At 33.7% G+C, this 26990-nt stretch overlaps 1 protein-coding gene across 1 annotated transcript in view; it reads left to right on the top strand.

The window, feature by feature from the left end:
• LRP1B (LDL receptor related protein 1B) overlaps nt 1-26990 on the top strand; it is a 1837899-nt gene that overhangs the window by 1655272 nt on the left and 155637 nt on the right. The window lies entirely within an intron of this gene.

Raw genomic sequence — 26990 nt, 5'->3', positions numbered from 1 at the left:
ATTTAAATAAATATGTAAAGTTTTAAGACAGAATGAAATGGTTCTATGAATTCTTCCATTTCTTGTCAGAAGAGAGGAAAAATAAAACATCATTAGAGTTAGCAAAGAGTTTGTGGTATAACAGATTAATGGGAAATACAATAACAAATGTTAAAGAGAGTGTGACTAGTATGAATCTTCAGATCTGTGTTATATCATTTCCACAAAATGTTAGAATCACAATTCTGCATATGCACTACACTCCTCTGTGAGTCCTGTTCATTTGTCTAATAGCTCTATTAAAGTATAATTGGCAAACAATAAGCTGTATATATTTAAAATGTACAAACTGTTAAGTTTTAACAGGCATGTATGTCATGAAACTATCATCACACTTAAGGTAATGAACACACTTACACTCTTGGAAATTTGATTTCCTTTGCAATGTCTCTCCCTCTCAGCTCTTCCTGTACTCTCACCTCCACTTATCTGCTTTCATTCACTATAGATTGGTGTGCATTTAGAATAACCTAGAGTCATACAGTATATGTACATTTTTGTCTGGCTTTTTTCACTCAGCTTAATTACTTTGAGATTACCATGTTGATGGTGGTATCAAACGTTTACACCTTTGTATTACTTGGAAGCATTCTACTGTATGGATATACCACAATATTTTGTATTCATTTACTCATTTTGATCACTTGGGTTGACTCAAGTTTTAAACTACTACAAATCAGGCTGCTATGAACATTCACGTAATTAGTCTTTATATGAACACACACTTCTTCTCTAGGAAATGAAGGCTAGTTCATATAAGTGTGTGTTTGACTTTTTAAGTATTGAACTATTTTCCAAACTGGTTGCACTATTTCATACCCTCCTAGCAGTGTTGGAGAATTCCAGTTCCTCCACATTCTTACCAATACTTGATAATTTAAAATTTTAGACATTCTAATAGATGCATAGCAGTATTTCATTCTGGTTTTAATTTGTATTTCATTTATGACTAACGATATTGAATGTCATTTCATATACTTATTTGCTATGTATCTTCCTTAGTGAAGAATCTACTTAAATCATATCCCCATTTTTTATTGGATAGTTTATTTTATATTATTGAATTTTGCATGTTCTTATACATTGTGGATCCAAGTTATTTTTCAGATAAATATTTTGCAAATATTTTCATTCTCCTCTTTGCTTTTGGTTCAATTTGCTCTCTTTATTCTAGTTCATTGGAAGTTGACTTCACTGATTTGAAATCTGTCTCCTTTTCTAATATAAGTGCTTTATACAGATACTTTCATTGTCCAGGATTTGGTCTATTTTGATAAAGATTCCATACCCTTTGACAAGAAAGTATATTTTTCTGTTGTTGGGTGAAGTGCTCTATATATTACCTTAGATGAAGTTGGTTGATAGTGCTGTTTAAGTCTCCTCTATCCTTACTGATTTTTTGTGTATTTATTCTATTAGTTATTTTGAGGTGAGTATAAAAACTCTATTATTGTGCATCTGTCTAATTCTCTTTGCAATTTTAACAGTTTTGCTTCGTGTATTTTGTAGTTTTGATATTGGTGATTTAGAACTGTTATTTTTCTCTTAATAAACTGATCTATATGTCATCAGGAAATAACCTGTTTCATCCCTAGTAATATTCTTTGTGGTGAAATCTATTTTGATATTATTACAGCCTCTCTAGATTCCTCTGGTTTTATTAGCATGCTTTATCTCTCTCCATCCTTTTACTTCTAATCTACTTGCGACTTTATAAAGTTTATTTCTTACAGTATGCATAGAGTCAGGAATACATACAGATGGAATTTTTCCAAGCTGATAATTTTGGTCTTTTTAATTGGAGTTTTAAGGCTGTTTACATTTATATTATGAATATGTCTAAGTTTGAGTCTTTTTCTTTTTTTGCTATTAACTAAATTCCACACTTTATTCAGACTGCACTAGTTTTTCCACTAATGTTCTTTTTTCCTGTTCTAGGATCCCACAATATATTTAATCATCATGTCTCCTTAGCCTCCTTGATCCGTGACACTTTCTCAATCTTCCCTTGTTTTCAATGACTTTGACATTTTGAAGATTACTAATGAGGTATTTTTGTAGAATGTCCCTCAATTTGGATATTCATGAATTTTCAAGGCTGCCTATTTTATTGTACCCAGCTTATAAAGGTATTTGTGCTAAGATATGCTATCCAGTTCAGCTAGGTGCTAGAAGAGGAAGTCTCTTTGATTCTACAAGCTGCCCAATATACTGCAAATCCATTCCTTTTCCCCTTAAGTTTGCAGGGTTGGTGTTCCTTAATTCAATGAGCCCCATGACTAATTCACAACCCATGATCTATCTCCCTGTCACTCTTCCAAACTCTCATGATCTTTTCTGGCAATATCAAATATATTAAATTCTTAACATATTAAGATTCTTACAAAACTCCTTACAAAACTTCCCTGTTTGCATCATTCCCTGCTCTTACTCAAATGCCGGTGCTGAGACCAGAGGTATTTTATTTCTTCCTGAGGATTGCTTTCTTTTCCTTTCAGTTTTATTGAGATATAAGAGACATGTAACATTGTATAAGCCTAAGGTTTACAACATAATGACTTGATGCATGTAGACATTGTAAAATGACCACCAGGGTAAGTTTAATTGTCCACCACCTCACATAGTTAACAAATTCTTTTCCTTCTTATTTCTTATGATCTTATTATTTGTTTTCTACTGGCACTATTTGTGCTTTCTTTTTTACTGTTTTTCTTCTGTTTTTTTTTGTTCACTTTTTGCCTATTTCTGCTAAACTTTTTTATTTGTTAGGTGCCAAATTTTACTGTATCTCTATAAATATTTTTGAGGTTTGTTTTGCAATGCTATTAAGTTACTTGAAACAATTTTATTCATTGAAATTTAGCTTTTAAGATTTGTTAGATGGGACCAGAGCAGTGTTTTTGTCTTTGTTTTTGTTTTTTGTTTTCCTCAGGACTAACTATTCACTACCAGGGCAATGTAATCCTGAATACTCTATCCAGTGTTCTGTGCATTATAAAATCGTCCAGTCTGACTAGTGGGAACAGGAACTATTCCAGGTCCTATTTGAGTTTCAGATACTGTTCCCTATAATCTTTTCAGATAGGTTTTTTGGTAGTATCTGGCAGTTTCCTTATATATGTACACTGATTGATTTTCTACTGTATGTGCAGTAAAGATCCCCTGCAGTTCTGAGGGGTTCGCATTCTATGCAGCATTCTCTTCTCCATTAGTGCCCTGAGAACTGCGATGGTCTCCTTGGACTCTCAGTTCATTCTTGTTAACTCATGGAGTCCTCTGGACTTTACCTAACTTTCCCCTATCCATGTTGCAGCCTGGAAATTCTCTCAAGACATTAAAGACGGCAATGTTAGGGCTCACCTCACCTCATTTGTTTCTTGTCTCTCAGAGATCACTGTTCTTTGTTGCCTCATGTCTCATATATGGACAAAACATGTTTTATCTTTGGGGTTTTTTTTTTTTTTGGTTGTTTCAAGGGGAAGAGTAAATCTAGCACGTTATTCAAATCAAACCATCTATTTGTTTCTATATGAAGCCCTACCTCTTTGATAAACATTCAATGCTTTGCTTTATTTGCCCTCCCCTGACTTCTCTACACTAATGTCTCATTGAGTCTTAATCTACCATTTTAATCAGATTTTACTTCCCCAGGGCTTCACCACCTTTTTAAGACTTAGTTCAGGTAATACCACATACATAGAGAAGTTGGCATCAGCAATAATTTTGGAGTAATGGAGACATTGAATATAGTCCTAAACAGGGACAGAATTCTTAACACACCATGACTTTATTCCAATAAAACTTTAATAGTATCTTGCCTTATTGGTCTACAAGAAAGAGTACACATTTTGTTCATCAGGTGTAGGTACTTAGAGAACACATATTGTAAGCTCTTGTTTTGCAGTCCTCATTGGCTGGGGAGTTTTCAAAAAGAGTTTCGGAACTATTTAGAAGGGAAAGTATAGATGAGGAGCTGACTCTAGCCCTCACTTTAGATTCCCTGGGGTGATAACTTTTCTAAGCATGTGGCAGCCATGACCCTATACTATACTCAGGCTAAGTTATAAAGGTTCTAGGTGAAGCTACATCACCAGTGACTTGAGTACTTTCTCCTTTCACATTATTTTTGAGGATGGTCATTCTATACCCCTTTGCCCAGAACTGTCTCTCAGAATAGCAGTGATGTGAAATAACGTTGAGTTGCTAAGCATGTCTATATTTTATAATCATTTGGCCCGCATGCAAGGTCAGGTTGGGATGAGTTATTTCAAAATCTAGAGATTTATCTACATGAAGAAGATACTAGAGTGGTGATTCTCTACACAAAAAGAGACAAATTTCAGCCCTGGTGCAAATGTGTCATGTAGGAGTCCATAGTCTATTAAAGCCAATGAATCAGTGTCTATGGTGAAGGGCCACCAGCCAAACCTGAATTTGCAACTACTGTAAGTGCACCAAGGCCTGCTGCAGTAATTTATTGTCTCAGCAGAACTGCTGCTGCAGTCCCTTAAAGACTCAGGGAGAGTGTGGTGAAAGTCAAGAGAGTTACAAAATGGTGGGGCCAGAATCTGGGGGAATCTGGGCATAGGTAGGATCTCAGTTTCTGTTCAGTATCCAGGCCAGACTTTAGGAAAAAAGTCAGAGAACCTGTGGTAGGTGAGGTATGGAAGTCTCCCCCTTCTCTTCATTTTTGAGAGTCCATCCCATTTCCACATAGGCATTTGCCTTACCCAGGGCACATTTTAATGCCACTGCTAAATGCAGTTGACTTTTTGAAAATGTTAGTTATTTAAACTGACAAGATATGAACAATAAGGATAAAAATATTCTTTTTTTTTAAATTTTAATTTTATTATGTAAGGCCCTGGGCCAGGAATTTAGCTGTGGAAATAAAAGAGGAAGCTGAAACTAAATCAGTATGATTTAACTGTCTTTNAAAGAGGAAGCTGAAACTAAATCAGTATGATTTAACTGTCTTTAGGGATAAAAGCAAAATATTCCAGATCTTGAGTACAGAAGTAATGTGGGTTTCTACAGTTAATAACGAAAGAAAAGATGGACATTGGAGAGTACTTTGGGAAAGACACGAACTATAAACTATCTTTTTAAGGGATTAAAAAACTCACTGACTTAAATCCCATTAGAAATGGGATTCTCTTTTTATCAATAAACAGGACAGCATTGCAAACTTTCTGCAAAAGATCAACTTAATTATGCGCCAAGATCGCCTGCTGAGGTGGAGATGATATTTTCCTTAACGTGGAACAAATAGTTCTGCAAATGACACCATAAGTAGCGTGGTCCCTGGTATGTGAATATCTGCCAAGTGAATACAAATAGTTTTAAGAAATGTCATTTTCCTTTAAAAATATTTCTTAATGGTATATGCGAGTTTATTTTAAAATAGCAAGTGCCTTCTTATTTAAGTGCTTTTAGTTTAGAGTAAAAATTAGTACCTTTGCCTCTCTAGTCACATGTGAGCTAGGGAGAGGTAAACTTGTTGAACTAATACGTTCCCAGGTAACTGTTGCATTTTAGCACAACAGAGGTTCACAGTGACAGATTTCCTATTGAAAACCTCAGTTCAGATCTGTCCATTGAGGGATTTTCTCTAAAGCAAACGTTCTTAAACATTGACCAGAGAAAGGAAAACCAATGTTAATACCTCTTGAGTATATAAGAAATTTAAGACTGAAGATAGAGGATTAGGATGGCTTTACTTTCTCCTTAAGCCTCCAAATATAACCTTGGGGATGTCAACCCAATATTTTAGGTCCAATATGATAGAATGCATGTTTGTGTTTGTGTGTAAAAGTGCATTTCATTTATCTTTCTTTAAAGCTAAAATTATGTAACCAATATACCATTATCATACTTTCTGCCAGCATAACCTATCTTTATCTTTTCCTTTTTAATTTTTTTCACATTTTTATTTAAATTCTGATTAGCTAACATATAGTGTAATATTAGTTTCAGGAATAGAATTTAGTGATTCATCACTTACATAAAACACCCAGTGCTCAACACAGCCAGTGCTATTGGGCTTCTTTAAAACCCATTCTTATTACAGTATTTCCCAGTATATAGTATATATTAAAAAACTCATGCTTCCTAAAATTCTATTAAATGTTTGTAGTCTGTTAAAATGTAAGATAAGATATTTTTCAGTCTTTAAATATTCTGCCATTTTTCTGTATCATAAGCATGCTTCATAAAAGCTTTTGAAAATCATCTACTTAATTAAATTTACAAAACCTAAAATGATGAGAAATCATCAGAATACTCATTTGAATAATTATGTAGATGCCACACTAGTAACATTATAAAATGTACAGCAAAGAATTTGTCCTCACAATTTACTGGCCATGCTATATTAAGTGTATAAATCTCTATAAACATCAGTTTTCTTAGATGTTAAATGAACNAAAATGAACAATATCTATCATAAGGTTATTTAAAGGATTAAGTGAAATTATCTTCTCAAGATGAGTTACATTATATCTGATACATGATGTGTTCTAAGTGAAATTACTTCTGAAAACAAATCTGTTCTCTGACACCATGTCAATAGAGACCCATGCTAACTTAGAAATAGGGAGAGGAATACTGTTTTCATCTAATATATTTAGATTAGATTTGGTATATTTACTTGCATTTGGATAACGATTTTCCACAATATATCTTGTTCATTTGCATATGTGTATCTGTTTTCATTCTCTTGGATGAGCAATAGGCCATTGGAGAGTACCCAATGAAAGGGTTCTGTATAAAAATATTTTTTTAATTTTTTTTTAGATTTTATTTATTTATTCGACAGAGAGATAGAGACAGCCAGTGAGAGAGAGAACACAAGCAGGGGGAGTGGGAAAGGAAGAAGCAGGCTCATAGCAGAGGAGCCTGATGTGGGGCTCCATCCCATAACACCGGGATCACGCCCTGAGCCGCAGGCAGACGCTTAACCGCTGTGCCACCCAGGCGCCCCCTAAAAATATTTTAAGCCTAAAACATTGTGAACTGACTCTGAAGTTAGCTATAACCAATGCAATTAGATTTGTAAAGTGAAGAAACCCTTGAGAAACTTTTAGAGTAAAAATTTCTTTGATGGGTTTTGTGAAGAATTTCCAGTGCAGATCATTCCTGGAGAAGACAGGATGAAATCTTGTAGAAGAACCTAATGATATTGTTCTCCTTTCCTTTTGTCATCAGACCTCGGTGCTGGGGTGGAAGGGCTGTACTGAAGAAAGGTCTTAGCTGAAGATGTGAGCTAAAGGAAGATGAGATTTTGTTATCAGATTAATCAAGAGTGACCAAAAACCAGACACAGATTTGTAAGATTCTGATGCCTGAGAATCTTTCCTAAATGTATTCTTACTGTACTTCCAGGTTCTTCACCTATATTCAGGTTTGCTTTTTCATCATGTGAATTGGGAACATATAGTCTTGAATTAACTTGCAGGATTCATTCCTGGACATCATCAGAAATGATAGAAAGGCAGAAGCCGTGATAACAGAAAAAGAAGATGAGATAATTAAATTTAACTGAGGCCCTAAGATGTGTCTATCACTTTCTTATAAGCCTCAGAGGAAACTTTACATTAGGTGGCATTGATATTATTATGGTCTAATATTCCCATTTAATAGATGAGGAAACAGAGAGTCAGAAAGGTAAGGTCATTGCCCAAGCTAATAAGTTGGTAAGCATGTATTTGAATACTAGTGGGTCCGGCCCCAAGGGAACATCGTATCTCCACATCGTTCCAATACAGAGGGCATGTGCCTACTCATATTTTTATCTTTAACTAGCACTGTGACTTAGACAAGTCACATTAGATTTCTGAGGCTGTTTATTTACCTGAAATTTAGTGGCTTGGATAATATTATTTATAAGACTTCTTTTCTCCCAGATAGGAACTTTATCATCTGCAAATGACAAGAATCTGAATATAGTCTATATAATAATATGAATGAAGCATAATTTTGATTACAGAATTTGCAATCTAAATTATTTTTTTCATAATGATCAGTTTCTGTCTGAGTTATTTTGAATGCCTAAAAGGAGAGAAATTGTATAATACCAAGAATGTGTGTATATAATTCACAAAGATTTCAGTTTACTGTTAATTGAGATTTCAAATTAGTAGTTTCAGTTAAAATAATGAATTCAATAAAATATTTTGTCCTATAGATATAGAGATCTTTAGAAAATTAATTTCTTTATTATACAAAATTAGTTTCATTAAGATACAAGAAAGGAAGTTTACGCAGGTATCTGGTGGAAGAAAATTTGGTTCACTGCTGCTGATTTAGCCAGTCTGTTAATTAGCACTGGAAAGGAAGAAAACCTGTTTTCTGTGTATTCATTTTCACCTCAACAGATTTTACTGTATAGTACAAACATATTTATATAGTGATTCATTAATTTCATTAATTCATAGACCTTCAAAGTTCAATTTTCTTTATCAACATTTTGAGGATCCCTCAGTTTGAACAGAGTAAGATAAATTTTTCTTTACTTTTTTTAGGAAATTTAATTTGTTTATGTCTCTTCCTTCTTTCATCACCCTTCCTATCCTTCCTCCCATCTCTCCATTTTTCATCTTTTCTCTTAGCTTTCCTTTCCAGTTTATTCCTGCTTTATTTCCACCCTTTCCCTGCCAAATTACAATAAGATCAACTCAGTAAATGTGGTGTGAAGCCTAAGTATTTTGTTTTCTTACATCAAACATGTTACCTAGAAGAGTGAATTTAGAATCTCTTCTACCTTCATTTGAGATCCACATGCATAATCTATACACCAAAAGAAAATTATTTATCCAATATTAGGGGGAAAGAGCACAGAATTATGGTGATTATGCATTTTGTCATCTCCTATTTTGGTGACAATTTTAAGGACTTTTTTCATAACCATTGTCCAGTTGAATGTTTATATCCCCTTACTCTGTTCTTAATATGCAATGAAGAATTATTACTATACTTCAGATTCTTTCCAAAAACCAGAACCTTGATATGTGTCGTCTAATCATGATCAACAGACCAATTTGAGAAATATCAAAGTCTTTATTGACCTTTGCCTTAGTAATTTGTCATTCGTTTGAGAGACATAATATATCATATATAAATGATTTCATTTTATATAATACTTATTGCGTCCCTGTAAAGATGATGTTGGGATGATTATTTTAGAAACACCCCCAGGGGCTCCTGGGTGGCTCAGTCAGTTAAGTGTTTGCCTTCTGCTCAGGTTATCCTGATTCCAGGGCCCAGGGTCCTGGGACTGAGCCCTGCCTCAAGCCCCTCCTCAACCTGCCCCCACTCCATGGAGCTCCAAGGAGCCCAGCTTCCCTTCTGTATCAGACTTCCTGCTCACTCCCTGCTCAACAGGAAGCCTGCTTGCCTCTCTCTCTGTGTCCCTCCTTCCCCCTCACAGCTCATGCACTCTGTTTCTATCTCTCTTTCTCAAATAAATAAATAAAATCTGGGAAAAAAAAAACCCTCCCAGAACGGTTTTCTCTCAAGTCTTAGAAAGAATACTGTTCTCTTTGGTGGAAAAGAGCTGGTATATTTAATCTCCTATATATCATACACTTTGTTATTTCCTTCTACATTTATTAAAGTCCATTCTTTATCCAACACTCACCCCAGAAAATGAGGATACCTGCCTCATAATCACATCATGACATATTTCTCTCAGATTTGTGCCATCTGCAAGTTTGTCAACAGTGCATATTCTATCTTTATGCAATTTCTTATTAAGATGTTTAATAAGTTGTGTCAAGGATGGGGTTTGTTGGCATGACATCAGAATAATCCCTCCAAGTAACCATCAAATATTATTCTTTGGGTCTAGTTTTTCAGCAGTTTAGAATTAACCTTCAAACTATTATTTGAAATAAATTTACCATCTCCTCAAAGACATAAGTGACTTTTGGTTTCAAGATACAGAATTCCCACAATGTTATACTGAGGTGTCATAGTTGGTGTGATTCCTTTTGTTGTCATATCCATTTTTCTCTATAATATTTGGTTTTCCATTTTTCCTGGGCACTTTTGTTTCTTCCTGATTTTTTCTTAAGGAAGTCTAGATAACATTCTAAGTCTTATGTTCAATATTTTTTGTAAAGTTTGTGAAATATATTCATTTATTGCTAAGGATCCATCTTTGAGCTCTCCCTGGCTTATTTTTGTTTTCTAAAATTTCTTACACAAGAGAACTATGTCAGTGTTCTGGAAGAAAAGTTTTGAGTTTGGAACTGGAACACCTAACTATTATTATAAGGACTCTGTGACTTCACAGTAGTGCCTTAAATATTAAAAATAGAATAATTCAATAAAACCACAGATACTATCAGTAGGATGTCTCCAATTTATGTGTCTGTCTATGAGTGTGATCTTGTATGTGTATTTTACTCTTGAAAATATTTGGGGGAAAGTGCCATTAAGTGATCATTCCTGATGGATAGCAAGTATATGTAAACAAGAAATGATTTACATACTGCACAGAATAATTATGTATTTTAAATATGTAATTTAAATATATAAACCAGCATATCAGATCATGATATCAAGAATCTTTTGGCTCATAATGAAGTTAAATTTTAAAAAGTTAAGCAGTTTAAAGAAAAATACTAAGTAAATACTAGCAGAGGTGATATTAGCAAATAGCAAATTTGTGAAAGTGGTACATCGGTGAATGAATTGGGAAATATGGCTCTAGTGAGTTAGACTAGGCACCGGTTCAGTGGGTTCCTTCTGCTTCCTTTTTTACTTAGTAGCTGTTCCCAGTCAGAAGAGTCAACCTGGTCTTGTAACAACATTTGCAACCAACTTTCATTATAGGTATTAATTCTATTAATTTGATAATATAGCCCATATACCATAGGATCATAGGATATATGTTTTAAAGTGCCAATTATTTTCTTTCTTATACCCAATGGACTATGATGCGAAGGACAATTCTTTTTCTTCATTGTTTATAGTGAGACATTTAGAACTTGAAGGAATATTTGAGTGAGCTAAATTAATGCAAATTTAATGATGATTTATATTATCCATTGAGATACTTTGCTTTCTGCATGCATCTAAAGGCTGTATTAAAATGTGAATTTTATTGGCACCTTTATTTGAATTTTCATATTAAATTCAGCTCAAGCATTGGTTTTTAAAATTTCTTTCATAGCCTGCTGTCTCTCTGATAAATATCATTCTGCAGCAGATGCAGTATTATTATAGGAGGCAAGCAGGCTTATTAAAAGGTGAATAAAGACATCTAACAGGGAAGTGCACTACTAAGGTTTTTAAAGATGTTTGGGAGTAAAGCCAAGCAAACCATCATGTACTGTAAGCAGAATCTTAAAAAAAAATCAATACCTTGCTGACTAGGCAGCCAATGAGGACATGATAAGATAAAGGCTAATGTGATCATTTATTGATATGTAGCACCTAGTTGAACTGTAAGTCAAGTAAGGGGCATATTCTGTATTGAGAGAGAGTGAGACTGCCTTTTTTTTTAATGAGCTAACTTATTTCCCTCAAAGTATAAAGTATGCCAGATTATGATAAACAACAGCAGCAGCAATACATAGTTCAGGAATCATAAATCTTGTCACTCAAAGCTTTGTAATCCTGCCCATATTTATCTCTGAGTGTAAATTTATAATCACTATATGAATATACTTTTTTCCCCTCTCTTCTAGACCTACTGCAGCTTTAGGGTTTTATGGTTAAGACAGCGATATTCTTCTTGAACTACCTTTGACACAACTTTTGACATGTATACAATTTTAGTCAGCTCTTAGAGTCCACAGAACTGAGATCTTGGTGTAAAATGGCAAAAGAAAGAAGCAATGAAGAACTTTGTTTTGGGGAATTATTTGTGTTCCTGTTGCAGAATAGTTTTTAGTCAGATATTGGATCAAATGATATGGATTTAGGTCCTGGTTCCAGATTTTGAGAGCTGTGGGTTTTGAGACAAGTAATTTACTGTAACCTTAGTTTTAGTATCTTTGGCTATTCAATATACTTATTTTCCTTGTTCAGTTGCTAGGAGGACTCCATGTATCAGGCTTATCGTTAAACCTAGCAAAGAGAAAACGTTCAATAAATATAAGCTGCTATTAGTGTATTCAAACCAAGAGTAAAAATCTAACCTGGAATCTAAAAATGCTAATACCAGTTTTAAAAGATGGCCCATAATATTTACTTATGAATTTATTCAGATATACAAATTTTACTGTATCAATTATAATGAAATAAACAAATCATATTTTAAAAAATAAAATATAATTTTAGTTGAAATGATAGACTATTTGTTACTTCTAGTCAATAAATCTAATCAAGAAGTCAAATTATTGACCTGTAATCAATATATCTTGTTATTAGACACGTTTCATTTTGTTTAAGATTCTCAATATTCTTTCAACTTTGAGTTTGACTTGTCACTACCTATTGTATACTTTGTCAGTATATGCCACCCTCCACCATTGTAGGTAAGAATAAACACCAAAGCTGGGGAAAAGGTAATTATCCAGAATATGTACAGGCCAAAGAATATTCATGTCAGTTCCAAGATCTGGATAAATATATTGCTGCAGTCATCTAGCAATCTTTCAAATCTTCGTCTTTATTTTGGCATAAATCTAAAAAAGTATGTGAAATTCATTTGTCAGAAAAGAAGGAGGTCAAATTTATATGCTGTCTTTCAAGGAGGAGAAATAGCATGAGAAGTTCCACACAAAGCCTTCTCTGAAGTGAGTGACCTTCCTCGACAATGGATAGTCTTCCTGACCTCTCTTACCACTCTTGGCCTTTTCTCTCCACTTCAGCTATCTCACCTCCCTGATGCTCCTTGGACACTCCAGGCCTGGTTATTCCTCCAAGGTCATGTTTATTCCTAGAATTCCCTTTTCTCCAAGATAATGCAATGTATCAGTCGTTTTCTGTCTGTAAGTCTTCAAGGTCACTCTCCTAATACAGCATTTTCAAACACTTATTTGAAATTCCTCCTTCACACGTGTTCCCTATTTCCTTCTCTTTTTTTTTTATTTCTCACTATAGCACTTCTTACCCTCAAACCAACTATTTTTTAATTCTTTTATTTACTTTTTTTTTAATTCAGTCTCTTGAATCCCCAGTTGACCATTAGCACATGAATCCAATGAAGGTAGGGACTTATGTCTCTTCCGTTCATTTGCATAAACCCTATAAGCCAGAACATTGCCTAGAATGTGATAGACATCAATGCATGCTTGTTGAATAAATGGCTACATAAATCCTTTCTTAAGTTAGATTTTCCCAGAATTAGAACTTGCATTCATAAAGATTTGAGTACAAGTGGTTTATTAGGGAGATGATTCCAGAAACCACGAATAGGTGGAAGGGGAAGTTAACCAAACAAGTGAAGGAAACGTAGAAGGTACATTATTGAGCAGCTTACTGCAGGAATGGGATCCATTCTATCAGGAAATTCTATGAGATAGTGTAGAATACTTGGAGTAACCCCAAATAAAGGAGAGACTGGGTATTTATTCACCAACTCTTATCAGTCATTGGTTTATGTCTGCTCGCAGGAAGACAGGGGCATATTTGCTCTGAAAAACATTTCCAGTGTGGAGCCAAGAAGAGTCATAAGTGCTTACAGTTAGAAGTCATTCACTTAGACATGGTGATTACCAAGGATTGTAGAAGGCACAGATGTCATTTACTTCAAATCTATGTACCAGAAAAGACTTCGTCTCTTGGGGATTCAAGAATCTAAGGACATCACTATTTTTTTTTAAAGATTTTGTTTATTTATTTTGAGAGAGAGAGGGAACACAAGCAGGGGGAGTGGGAGAGGTAGAATCAGGCTCCCACCAGAGCAGGGAGCCCGATGCGGGGCTCGATCCCAGGACGCTGGGATCAGGCCCTGAGCCGAAGGCAGACGCCTAACGACTGAGCCACCCAGGCGCCCCTAAGGACATCACTATTATTGAGGGACCCTGAACAGCACAATATGTTGTTTCTCTTATGCACTCATCATAAATTTCCAATCAATCTCTTGTATTCAGCTGACGTCAGATTTAAATATGTATTAGATTCACTTAAAAGACAAAAAGTTGACAAAAGAGAATCTTTAAAACCGAGTATGTGAAGGACAAAAAGCCATCCTATCATGTACCCACATAATTAGATCATAATCTAAGACTCACACGTATTGGTCACCGTTGTCTAGCACAACTATTTCTACTTCTTGTTAGCTTCTTTCAATAATTTTTTATAGACTTTCATTTGGTCCTTAAAAATAGAACCTATGTTATTATCCTGACTTTCTAAAATCTGCTCTTTTGAAATGATTTTGCAGATGAATATAAGATATAAATTGACCATAGAGACTAAGTAGGTGAGCAGAAAGTGAGATTGGCCATCAGACACTGGTATTGCTAAAGCATGCTTATTCTTCATACACCATACTGGAAACATTATTTCTCCTAAGCATTGTAAACCATGTAAACTATGGCTTCTCTAAGGTATTTGGGGTATGGAGGAGAAAATAAAAGAAAACTGCATTCTAGATGTAAACTAAATATTCTTATCCATGATGGAAAACAAAGGAATAATTAAATGCTTTACATGTTTTTGAATAAAATTAGAAATGATTCAGTGCAAAAGAGGTATGAGTAAAAATTATACTATTCAATACAAACAATACTAAAAAAAGAACAATACTAGAAAGTTAAAATATTTCTATTTTATGCAATTGTCCATGAATTCATGCACAAAAATGAATGTATTTTAATGAGAAAATTTGACAAAACAAAAATCCTAAAAAAACTGAGTGTATATTGAATAAGTGAAGTGATGTGTTTATGTATATAAAAATGTGTCCATGTATACACATACATATATATGCATATGTACCTATACATATATGTATATATAAAAATATATGTACATATGTGTATGTATCTTGACCTTAATTTTTCAAAGTATTAAGGCACTAAATTTTAGATCAAATATAAACCTCCAAAGAAGTGTTAAAAAAGAAAAAAAAAGTAAGTATTTGAATTTTTTGGTACTCAGTTCAATTTATTAACACATTTTTGACTCTTGCATTCCTAGCTGAGTTCATTATTCACTTTCCAAAGCATATTGATTAAATAAATGATTTAGAGCAGTTGCTCAAAAACAAGGAAATTTCTTTAGAAAAAGCTAATACTGTTCCTAATGTTCCTCCGTACACAATACCACAACAAAGATACTCTATTCGTTATAATTGGTAGTTAGAAATATTTTTCTACAGAGATGAGTCTAGCAACAAAATAATAACAAAGGAAAAGCTTTCTTCAGTTGTGGTACCAATTCCTCCAAGATTTCAAATGGAGACACAGTTTAATATTCAGTGACAAACATACCCACATATAAATCTTGACTCTTGTCAGAATCTGACTTACAGCTATATTTCTCTTATACTCTCTCTTCCTAAGGTAAGTATCCATGAACACACATGCACATGTGTGCATGCGCACTTGTAAATATGGTTTCAGAGATAACTAGCAGTATCCTTTGTATGCATTTATAACTGGTATCTACATACTGACTGAAGGGGTGTCTGTATGGATGCATGTATCCTTTTTTACTTGGTTTTAAGAGACAAGTATCTCTCCCCCTACCCCAGATATTTACTTAACAATGTATCTCTAATTGTAGGTTTCTAAGTATATGAAATTTTTTCTCAATTGCCCTCCTTCTTCACCTCCCACTGAGTTTCATAATCCCAACTGAAAGGTTTGCTAACTATTTTACATTAAAAAGTAGCTTTTTTATGTTCATAATTACTGACTGGTATAATCACAAAAGCTCTAAACATGAATGATGAATTTATAAATCCATCTTATATGAGACTTTCAAGAATATCAAGCAGAAAGAATATGTCACTTTGTTAAGTAACTAACAAATATGTCACCTTGAGTCTGAGAATGTTAGTTCCTGTGCAAGGAACCTTAGAATGTATGCTAAGGACAAGATAAAGATAAAAAGATTATCAAGTATAAAATGATGTGAATATCACCAAGGAAGACTCTTTTTGGAACATGTATCCACATACGTAACTGTAGAAGAAAGTATTTTTATTGCAAATGTTATCTTCCTTATTGAAATTGGAAAAAAAGTAAAACCTTAAATACCAAACTCTAGAGAACTATTTAGCTAAACTAAAGTATATCCACAAGATAAATATTATACAGCTATAGAAATGGCATTTGTAAGACTTTTTAATGACTTAGATAAATTATTTCTATGTAATTTTTAGTGACATATACAGTGTAAAATACTTTATTTATTTTCATAGAAAAACATACTGGAGTTTCTGTTATGTGGCTATGAGCTATTTGTTTCTACTTCCCTGTGTTATAGTCTTATATTTCCATACTGTATGTGTCACTTATATAATTAAGAAAAATACTATTTTCCAAGAAATAAGAATAATACAAGCTGAAAATATTTTACCTATCTGATAACTAAACATGTATGCAAATAATAAAAGTAGAGCACAGTTTTGTTTAAAAGACCTCAGGGGTCTTATAACCTTTTAAATTACCAGATTGGGAATGTGATTTCCCACAGGATTTAAGTGTCATATGTGACTCTAACATTTCTGTGTGACCTTGAACAAACTACCTGGTCCTTGCTTATAAAATAAATAGGATGCCTCATAAAGATACAGTAAAATCATTTGTTCACTTAAAATAATAACATTGTAAATGTAAAGGACCTAAAGTAGTGCCTGCAACATAGCAGTCTTTTAAATAAATGCCACTTTTTTAAAAGATTTTATTTATCTATTTGACAGAGAGAGACACGAGAGAGGGAACACAAGCAGAGGGAGTGGGAGAGGAAGAAGCAGGCTTTCCCGCTGGGCAGAGAGCCCAATGCGGGCTCGATCCCAGGACCCCGGGATCGCGCCCTGAGGCGAAGGCAGACGCTTAATGACTGAAGCCACCCAGGCGCCCTTATAAATGCCACTTTTTACCTCCTAAATTCACATTGCTGTTGATGATAGAGTTGGTATTGAAATCTGCATCTTCTGTTTTTATTTACTATTTGCTTATTTTTATATACTATTTTTCTATTTATTTACTACTATTACTATTTAAGTAACTAGTTACTTAATTATTACTATTACTTAATTTTCACCAGTTACTCTTTATTAAGCCAGATGTTCATTTCAATACTGTGTATTTCACTTTAATTCTTAGTCTTTAGGAAATTGAAGCACAAAGAAGATTAATAATTACTTTAAATTTTACATGAGTAAGAGCCAGAATTATAGTTCAAATCAAACTCTGACTTCAGTGCTCAGGTTCTTTTCACTAGCCTCACTGCCCCCAACCAAATCAGAGTTTGGTGTTGTTTATCCAAAAATGCAAAATGAATTGAGCAAATGTCTGGTGACTCTGACTTAACTGTGTCAGACCAACCAGACAAATGTAACCAAACACGTACTTACAAATATTTTGGTAGACTCACTTTTCAGTTGCCTCAAATTGCTTTTACTTTGTTTTTAAAATAAAACATAGAATCAATATTTAGGAAAAAAGGCAGGAAGAGGCTTTTTTTGTTTTTCTGTAAGCTACGTGAGGAAACACAAGTAGAATTGCTAGAACATGACTACCAGAATCGGTAATGAGGACTCCAGAATGACTCGGAAGTGTGGTGCCCCACCTACATCTTTGTATTATGGAGATTTGGGTCCCTCTTCCTCTGTGGTTCACAAATGCAATTTTGTTTGTACACTATTACCGTACAAGCTGTCAAGACAACAGGCTGTTGAAAAGAGAATGATAAATGGAATAGAAGGGGTTCGGCAGATGATGTACAGTATGTTGGCAAAGATGAAATAATAAGTACTTCTCCCCAGCTCACAACCAAAAAGTTACAATACAAATTTCTAAATAAGAAAAAAAAAATCACAAATTCTTGTCGAGTGCGATAGATGGCATTACAGGATGTAATATGACACTTTCTAAAACTGAATAATGTGAATTCAAAAAATTTCCAATGAAAATTACATTGCATTGATATGCAATTTACAAAATGTCCTTATTGGAGCTTCCAGAGGGCTAGCTTATTATAGATTCACCTCTTTATAAAGAAAATATGTTGTTGGTAGTTTGTTTTACTTTATAAGCCGTTCTCTTCTCTACCTAGAAGAATAATGTAAAAGTTAAAAAATAAATAAAAATTCCAAAGTGAAACAGAAGTAGTAGGATCCCACTGGGACAAGCTGCATCTGGCATTGTTATTCTCAACTGCTGGTGCATCCGCATATTCTTTCCTCTTGCCCTAGAAGAACAGGCTGTGCATGTAAGTGTTCATTGAGGAATATTACCCTGATTGATGAGAAGTAACATGAAATTAATTTTCAGATCCACCAAACACTTTACAATGCAAGGCAACCTGCAGCTTTCCAGATAATCAATATCACTAGAGGCTGCAATAGCATATGCCACATGGAGAATATACTAAAAAAAGGTGTTTGTACCATCTCCCATCTTCATGGAAGTCTGGATTTGCAAATTACTTTTAAGTAGAGACTAATTCTGAGGCTTCTTGTGGAAAGAGATTGCATTTCCCAGGTAATTATAAACCAATGAAATAGCCCAGTAATTATGTAAATCAGCACATATAGATAAGAACATTAATATGAGAAGTTCCTCATTTTTTAAGCAATAAAATAGTATAATGTTTGCATTAGTCAGGACTCCTGTCTGTAAATGGCAGAAATTCAATGCAAACCAGTGGCAAAATAAATGTTCTGCCTCGATTCCAAGGAGTGGATGGAGTTGACTTCAGGAAAAATTTGGATACAGGTATTTACATAGAGTCATAAGAGCCCTATCATCTTTTTCTCCATTTCTAAGCTATTCCTTACTTTATTGGTGTCTTCTGAAAATGGTGCTTCCTATGTGGTTTTTTAAATGACCCATGGCAACTTGGGTTATAGTACTTGTAATCTCAAAAGGAAAGAAATATTCTTTTCTGGGAACCATGGAAATCATCTCCAATGGCTTTAATTGACTTTTTTAGGTTTTTAAGGGAGACTCCTAAAATGCCTATCCCTATACCCAATTTTTATCCCCCCCCCCAAGACATAGAACTGTAAATCTTAGGTTGACACACTGCTATTCAGAGTAAGTCATCACATTTCCCATTTTTCCTGTTAGCGAGGTTTTATCATGTAACTAAGTTCAGACCACTGAAATGTAAGCAGAGGTTTTATACATGGCTTTCTTCTTCAGACCTGCAAGGTGATGACTCAAGCACTAGTGATCATCTTGGGCATGAGTCACTAAGAACAATGGAAGCCACTAATTAAGATGGTAGAGCAGATTGATAAAAATCTGTGTCCCTGAAGATATTGTCTAGCCACCATGCAATCTTTGCACTGCCTTCCTCTGTATATTTAATATTGAAGAAGAAAAATCATCTATCAGGTTTCAGCTCTAAAATTTTTTCCTTTCTTTTTTTTTTTTTTAAAGATTTTATTCATTTATTTGTCAGGGAGAGAAAGAGAGGGAGAGAGAGAGAGTGAGCACAAGCAGGGGGTGCGGCAGGCAGAGGGAGAAGCAGGCTCCCCGCCAAACAAGGATCCTGATGCAGGACTCGATCACAGGACCCCGGGATCATGACGTGAGCTGAAGGCAGATGATTAACAGACTGAGCCATCCAGGTGTCCCTCTTTCTTTTTTTAAACATGAATAACATGGCCATTGTAAACTAATTGTATTCTAGGATAAGAGGCCACCTTGGGTCATATGGTCCTCTCCTGTGACGGAAGAGGTAGTGATCCAGGTGTAACACCTTCACCGACTACAATTTGGAACTGTAATTTCAAAAAAGCCAAAAAGACCTAGCCAGAGATATAATGGTATATATTTACTGTCTTCATATTACCAAAAAGTAGGTGTCAGTGATCCTACCTGCTATACAAAATAAGGAAAAGAATATGATCCCTTGTATCATCACTCTTAGGAGCTCAAAATGTCAAGGAGCTTTAGAACATTGTGAAACAGCATATATAGGTATTTATTTCCATATGATGCTAATAGAGACATTGAGGAGAATTTAGACTGAGAGATCAGAATTATATAAGGTTGATTAAAAAAAAAAAAAAAAGAAGAAGAAGAATGACTTCTACATAAGGATGCTATGCTTTGATAGCTAAGAGATGGTTATCCTGCCCCCAATGGAAGACAAGATTTTCTACAAGAGAAGGTACTCCATTCTAACCCCATACTTCTGAGACTCTATGATGTTATAATCCGGAATAAAAGAAACAATCAGCTACCACGATAGAGGCTCAACTTTATTGTTCTCATAGTTCTTTTTGCCTCAGAGTTTCTATGACTACATTAACTTTTTTTTGTAACAACGGTTGTTTCATGTCTCTTAACTGTTTGTAATCATGTTTCCTGAAATGGAAGATGGAAAGTGTGATGACAAAAAAAAAAAAAAAATTAGCAAGACCAACAAAACCCCCACATTCCCTTTTTTTTTTTTTTTGGCAAGGGGAGGGAATGCCAACATTTCTTAAATCACAAGCTAAAGTCTTCTTACTAACTTTTCTCTAAAATTATTTTATACATTATATTTTCAAATTGATGGCCAACTGAGTGCTGCACCTCAAGATGTATATTTTTTCAAGCCATTTTATTCTGATCAGCTGTTGAATAAAACACATGGCAAAATGACAAGCGATACTTTATTTTCTAAAGCAATAGTAAAATATCACCAGTGAACTGTATAATTTCAATTTGGTTAGATATCTATTAAGTCATTAAATATTATTTTTTAGAATATTTAATATATTAGATTATTAAATATATTATTTAAATATTTTTTAGAATATTTAATATACAGGGGCACCTAGGTGGCACAGTCAATTAAGTGCCCAACTCTTGATTTCAGCTCAGGTCATGATCTCAGGGTTGTGAGATCAAGCTTTATATTGGGCTCTGCCTAAGGTTCTCTCTCTATAAAAAATTTTTTTAAGAGAATAATAAACAAAAATGCATGTGTATATAATGTACACATACATATTATATACATTACATATAGTATATATAATATAAATGTATAATACATATATATATATAATGTACCTTATATATGCACATGCAATAGGCATCATTTAACATATTCATTGAGGAATTGAACGTTTTCCCTGATAATATAATGTGTTATTTTGTCCTGTGTTGCACAGTGAACCAGAAAAAAAGAAACGTGTTATATATGAAAGGCCTATATATAATACCTACACATAAGACCTATACATATTTTCACTACTGAACATCACCATAAACATTTTAGTGGCATACATTTTTTTAGGATGTTCTCAAGAGGAAAAAAAAAGTGACACAGACAGCCTGAAGCATCATTTAATTCACAGATTAAAATAAAACTTTTGACACCTCCAAAAAGGATGCAATTTTTGACAATGAAGTATTGTTTATATTTTGAATGACATATATTGAAGTTGAGATCTATAAGGAAATACCAGTTTATTTGTATTTTTTGAATGCCATCTAAAATTTTCAAAAGGTATGTTTTTTAGGGAAGGCAAAGGTAACTGTACTTTTGAGTCAGAGGGATATCAGATGATAAAGTGCATTTTATGTTTTTAGGAAATCCAGTGCTCTTATTACTACTGAAATGATCATCCCAAAAGTGAAGACAGATAATTACAAACTGATAGTACAAATGTCTAGGGCAGAATGAATACATGGTAGCTTCAAATACCAAATAAAGAAATCTCTGGAGATATATGTATGTGAGATATACATGCTATTGTTTATACTTAGTGTGGAATATTTAAATTTTGAGACCTTAAATGTTTGTTTTATTTTTTTAAACTATTCTCTTTCAGACTACCCTTCAGTTTTGAATGCACCTGAGCATTCAGGGACTAAATGGATAATTCTTTACCATAGTATAATTGTTTGCATTTTCCAAATGCCTTGAAATTCTAATAGTGAAGTCATTTTTAATTAAAATATAATTAAAATAAAATTATATGCTCAGATCTGAAATGTTCAGTTTGATGAGTGTTGGCAATTCTATATAGCATGCAACAACCACAAGATCCAGAACATTTCCATCCTCCCAGAAAGTTCCTTCCTGCACCTTTTAGTCAATTCCCCTAATATTCCCTTCCACAACCTCCTAACTCCTCTCTATCACCATAGATTACTTTTGCTTGTATTTGGATGTCATATACATAGATGCATATAGTATTTACACTTTTGCCTGTGAATTTTTCATTTGCATGAAGTTTTAAAAACATTTCTAAGTTATGTCTTAAGAATTCATTATTTTTTATACCTGAGTAGTTTTCAGTTGAATGGATATATTCTTACTTGGAATATCTTAAAGGTGATTACTGTAAATAAGGCTGCTGTAACCATTCTCACACAAATTTATTTTGTGAACATTTGTTTTCATTTTCATGAACACTTAGATGTAAAATTGCTGGGTTATAGGGTAATTATATGCTTACCTTTTTAAGAACCGGAAGAGAGAGTTTCAGGTCCTATTCTCATGAAAATTCAGTGTGGCCTTTTTGATTTGAGCAAGTTCACTAAGTATGTAGTGGTATCTCGTGGTTCGAATTTGCAGTACATTTATGATTGGTGATTTTGAGAACCCTTATTTGCCATTCAAATATCCTTTTTTTTTCTTTGTAAAGTATCTTTTAAAATATTTTTGTCTGTTAATGTATAAGATAGGTAGGAATTTCTATATATTCTGGACCTAAGTAATTTCCCAGATATATATGGTGCAAACATTTTTTTATATGTTGCTTGCCTATTCATTTTCTTAATGATATCTTTTAAAGAATAAACTTTTTTAATTTTTCTGAAGTCCAATTTACCAACTTCTTGTGTATTATTAATGCTTTTAGTGTTCTGCCCAAGAAATATTTGCCTACTCCAAGATTATGAAAATATTTTTCTGTGTTCATTATGTTTATGATCATCTCAGAATAGTTTTTTTGTATGGAGTAAGATGGATTGGGATTTATGTTTTTCTTATGGATAGCCACTTGTTTCAGCAATATTTGCTAAAAAGGACTTTCTTTTGCCTATTAAGTTGGCTTGAGGCCTTTGTTGAAAATGAAGACTACATATGTATGCTTATATTTCTGGTTTCATTTCGCTTAGTACTACATTTTCTAAATTATTATAGCTTTATAGTAACTCTTGAAATCAGATACTGTAAATTCTCCAACTTTTTCTTCTTTTTCAGTGTTGGTTTATTATTCTAAATCCTTTACATTTCAATATAATATCTATTTCTTCAAAAATAACAAGCTGGAATTTTAATAGGGGTTGCATTAATTCTTTATATTAATTTGAAGAAAATTTTAACAATTTTGAGTCTTATAATCCATGAGCATGATATATTGTTGCATTTTCTTAAGCATTATTCAGTTTTTCTCAGTAGTGTTTTATGGTTTTCAGTATGAAGATATCACACAAATTTCACTAGTTTTATTCTTAGGTATTTGTTATTTTATTGATACCATTGTAAAAGTTTTTTTTTTTATTTCATTTCTGGTTATTGCTAATATAGAGAAATGTAATTAAATATATATATTGTCCTTTTATCCTGTAGCCTTACCAAATTCACTTATTGATTCTAGTAGTTTGTACAGACCTTTGGATTTCTTTTGGTATAATGAGAAACTTAAATTTCTCTTCCGCTTCTGTATCCCAGTCCACTTCCCCAGTTCTTGCTCACAAAAACATCACCGACACCAGATTTTTTTGTTGTTGTTGTTATTTACAGAAGTTGCCCATGCATATACAAGTGCCATTAGTATCACAGTATACACCATATGCAGTTTTACATTTTGGTAGTCCGTCTGGGAGGAACAAACTTGTAGTAGTATCTGTAATTCATATGAAAACATATTAAATTAAAAAAAAAAGTTTTCAGATACTCCATTTGTTTTCTCCATATTTATAATACCCCCCAAATACTGCATTTTTCCAAAGCTATTTAACAAATTTGAATTAATAGAAAACTGTACATATTGTGATCATTTTATATTAATTACTCTAGAGTATTATAATATGGAATTATATATGTTCGGTTCTACAATTAGTTTTTTGGGCCAGTGATTTTCAATCTTGGCTGCTCATTGGAGTTAGCCAAGCTAGTTTTAATAAAAATATGATGTCTGGGTTCCACCCCAGAGAGTCTGATTTTATTGATGTGGGATATTGACTGGGCAAAGGGATTTTTAATTTTCCCAGGTGATTTTCACGTGTAGCCAATTTGAGAACTGTTGTTTTACCTTGCTCATACAGTTTTCTATTAAAAATATATTTATATTTATATTTACATTAATCTCCTCAAGGGAGACTTCGAATACAGAACAAAGTCTTTGTGGGTTGTATAGTTTGTATTTGTAATTTTTATAAGCAATGTCATGGATCAAAAAGTTAAATAATTTGGAAACATACAATTTGAAAAACCTTGCAAAAGGCGATTAACCTTTCAATGTTACTGTTTCTGCATGCCCCAAATGGAAAACTTTGCAATGAACTGTAACTTGTTTTTGTTAAGAAATAAATGCAGATTTCTTTCAAATACAAAATACGATACAAATATTTAAACATAGAAAAAAAAGTACAAATAAAATTTAGGGGAAAAAGAACCCTCAAAAACACTTATTGTATCAATACACAAGTGCCAATTGTGAACGTTTTGTAGCCATGGGAAATTGCCTGGGGCTACTGTTCTAATACTAGGTCCTATAGTCTATTTGTCTGATACAGTCTGATCTTTTTTACTTTCTTATATTCTAAAATTTTAAAACAATATTTAAAAATAATGTAGGCAACACGTAGAGAGGAAAAATAAAGCTAATGTTAAACATAGAGTAGTGGTTTCAGAGAAGTTTGTTTTAATTGCCAAAATGAAACAACCATCTACATAGTTCAGTACCAAACCCCATATCTTCATTGGTCATTATTTAAGTGCCAGTAATCCTAACATAATTCTTGATTGAGTGAAATGTGCAAAATGCTATGTTAGAACTTCTGCAAATTTTAAGCCAATTTTAAAATCTAAATTTAGGTGTAGTATAGGCAAAAAGGATACATCACAAAACACAGCACAGTGATACAAGTTAGGGTCTGAATAATCATTAGCAGGCAGGTAGGCTGCAAGGAAGAAAGGGAGGGAAGAAGGAAGGTGTCAGGTATCAGAGCGAGTACTGACCGGCAGACGAATGGAGACCACAAGGCAGTATGGGCAATGAAGCAAGTTTATTGCAAGCAACCTTGGGCGAGGTTCCACGACTCAAAGGGGGAGTCGAGGAAGTCGCGCCCAAGGCAAAATAACAGGGTTTTTTATTGGGTACAGGTAGGGTGTGGCAGCCCGCAATTGGTCACCTGGGGGAGGGGGAGGGTTTAGAAAGTCCGGGTGGGTTATCTGGAAATTCCGTTGGTGGTAGGTTTCTGTTTCCCGCCTAGGTTTCAGTTTACTGGGAGTGACGTTGCCGCTGTTGGGTCCGTACTTGCTGGGAAGTCTGGGGAAGTGCTCTGGTGGGAAACCGGCCATCTTAGGCGGGAAGTCGGCCATCTTAGGTGTCCCTGCTCTCAAGCCAGTCCATCCGAAGGGAAATACAGGCTCTTTATAAATAGACAAATGTAAAATTATCTATCCATCTACCTGCAGACAAATTTGAAAAATTTGAAAAATTTGATGTCTGTCATGAGAATTTCTACAGAAATATTAAATTTTTCTGGATTAAGATCTGGATATAAGTTTCTCCATTGCCATTTAATACGTTTTGTTAGATTGGAAAAATTACCTAAACTCTTTAAGACTTATTTTTTCTCATTCATTTAAATGCATATAACAGTACTTCTGAGGGGTGTTAGAAGTGAGTATGATCATGTTTATGAAAATGTTTGGCCAAGAGGTAGATTGGATCCTTAATAGATGTTCATTATTTAATTTTCTAATTATATCTACATCCCTTTTGTTTTCATAATCTTATTTGAGTTTGAATTTTATAAAATACATTTTAAAGGAAAAAGTAGCAACCAGCAACAAATATCTTACATTCTCCCTTAGTTAATTTATTTTACTAGTCTGAGCTGTTAAACTCACTGTACATCTCTCATACATCAGAGGAGAAGGAGTTGATCTAAGTATATGAAAGAAGAATGTGTCCTAAATTGTATGTTGACATTTATAATTTAACATTGTTATATTATTGAATTTATCCCATCTTTATGTTTCAGAACCTTGCTACTCAGTATGTTTCGTAGACCTAAGGACAATGTTATCACTAGAGAGCTTTTTCAAATCCAGATCTATTCAATCACAATCCCCATTTTAGCAAAATTCCCAAGTAATTTATATATATGTACATTGAAGTTTAAGATGCACTGCTTTAAACTATATAGTTAGCTGTTACTCTTACAGAAATTTAAGAATATGTAACCTAAACTTTAAATAAATTCTTATTGCATGCATTCTGATTCTGGCTCAGTTTTGGAGACAGATTTGTTGTAAAGAGCACTAAAGCAGGAGTAAAAACACAAATATACATTTATTGACTGTGCCTTAACGGTAATAAAAATTTATCAGGCTTCTAAACTCTAAGTCTGTCTTTTGTCATTTGTAAAGTGACAGGCTAGTGAACAACTGTCCTTGCACTCGGTGGGATTGTTTAGGAGCTCAAGTAACATGGCACTCTATTAATTTTCAAGGCCTGTACATGTTAGGTTCTATTATACTCTATGAGTTTAGATCAGTTGATAGGTAGATTATGAGTAGAAATTCTTAGGGAGAAAGGCAATATGGCAATCTCAGGGTCTGACTAATAACTTTTGTTGTTGTTGTTGTTTGGGTTTTTTTGCTGCCTTATAGAAGAAATAAGAGAATGGTAGTTCTTA

The sequence above is a fragment of the Ailuropoda melanoleuca genome, chromosome 2 (assembly GCF_002007445.2).
Source record: "Ailuropoda melanoleuca isolate Jingjing chromosome 2, ASM200744v2, whole genome shotgun sequence".
Lineage (NCBI taxonomy): Eukaryota > Metazoa > Chordata > Mammalia > Carnivora > Ursidae > Ailuropoda > Ailuropoda melanoleuca.
The sequence above is the reverse complement of the archived record's forward strand: the minus strand, read 5'-3'. Positions and strand labels throughout refer to the sequence as shown.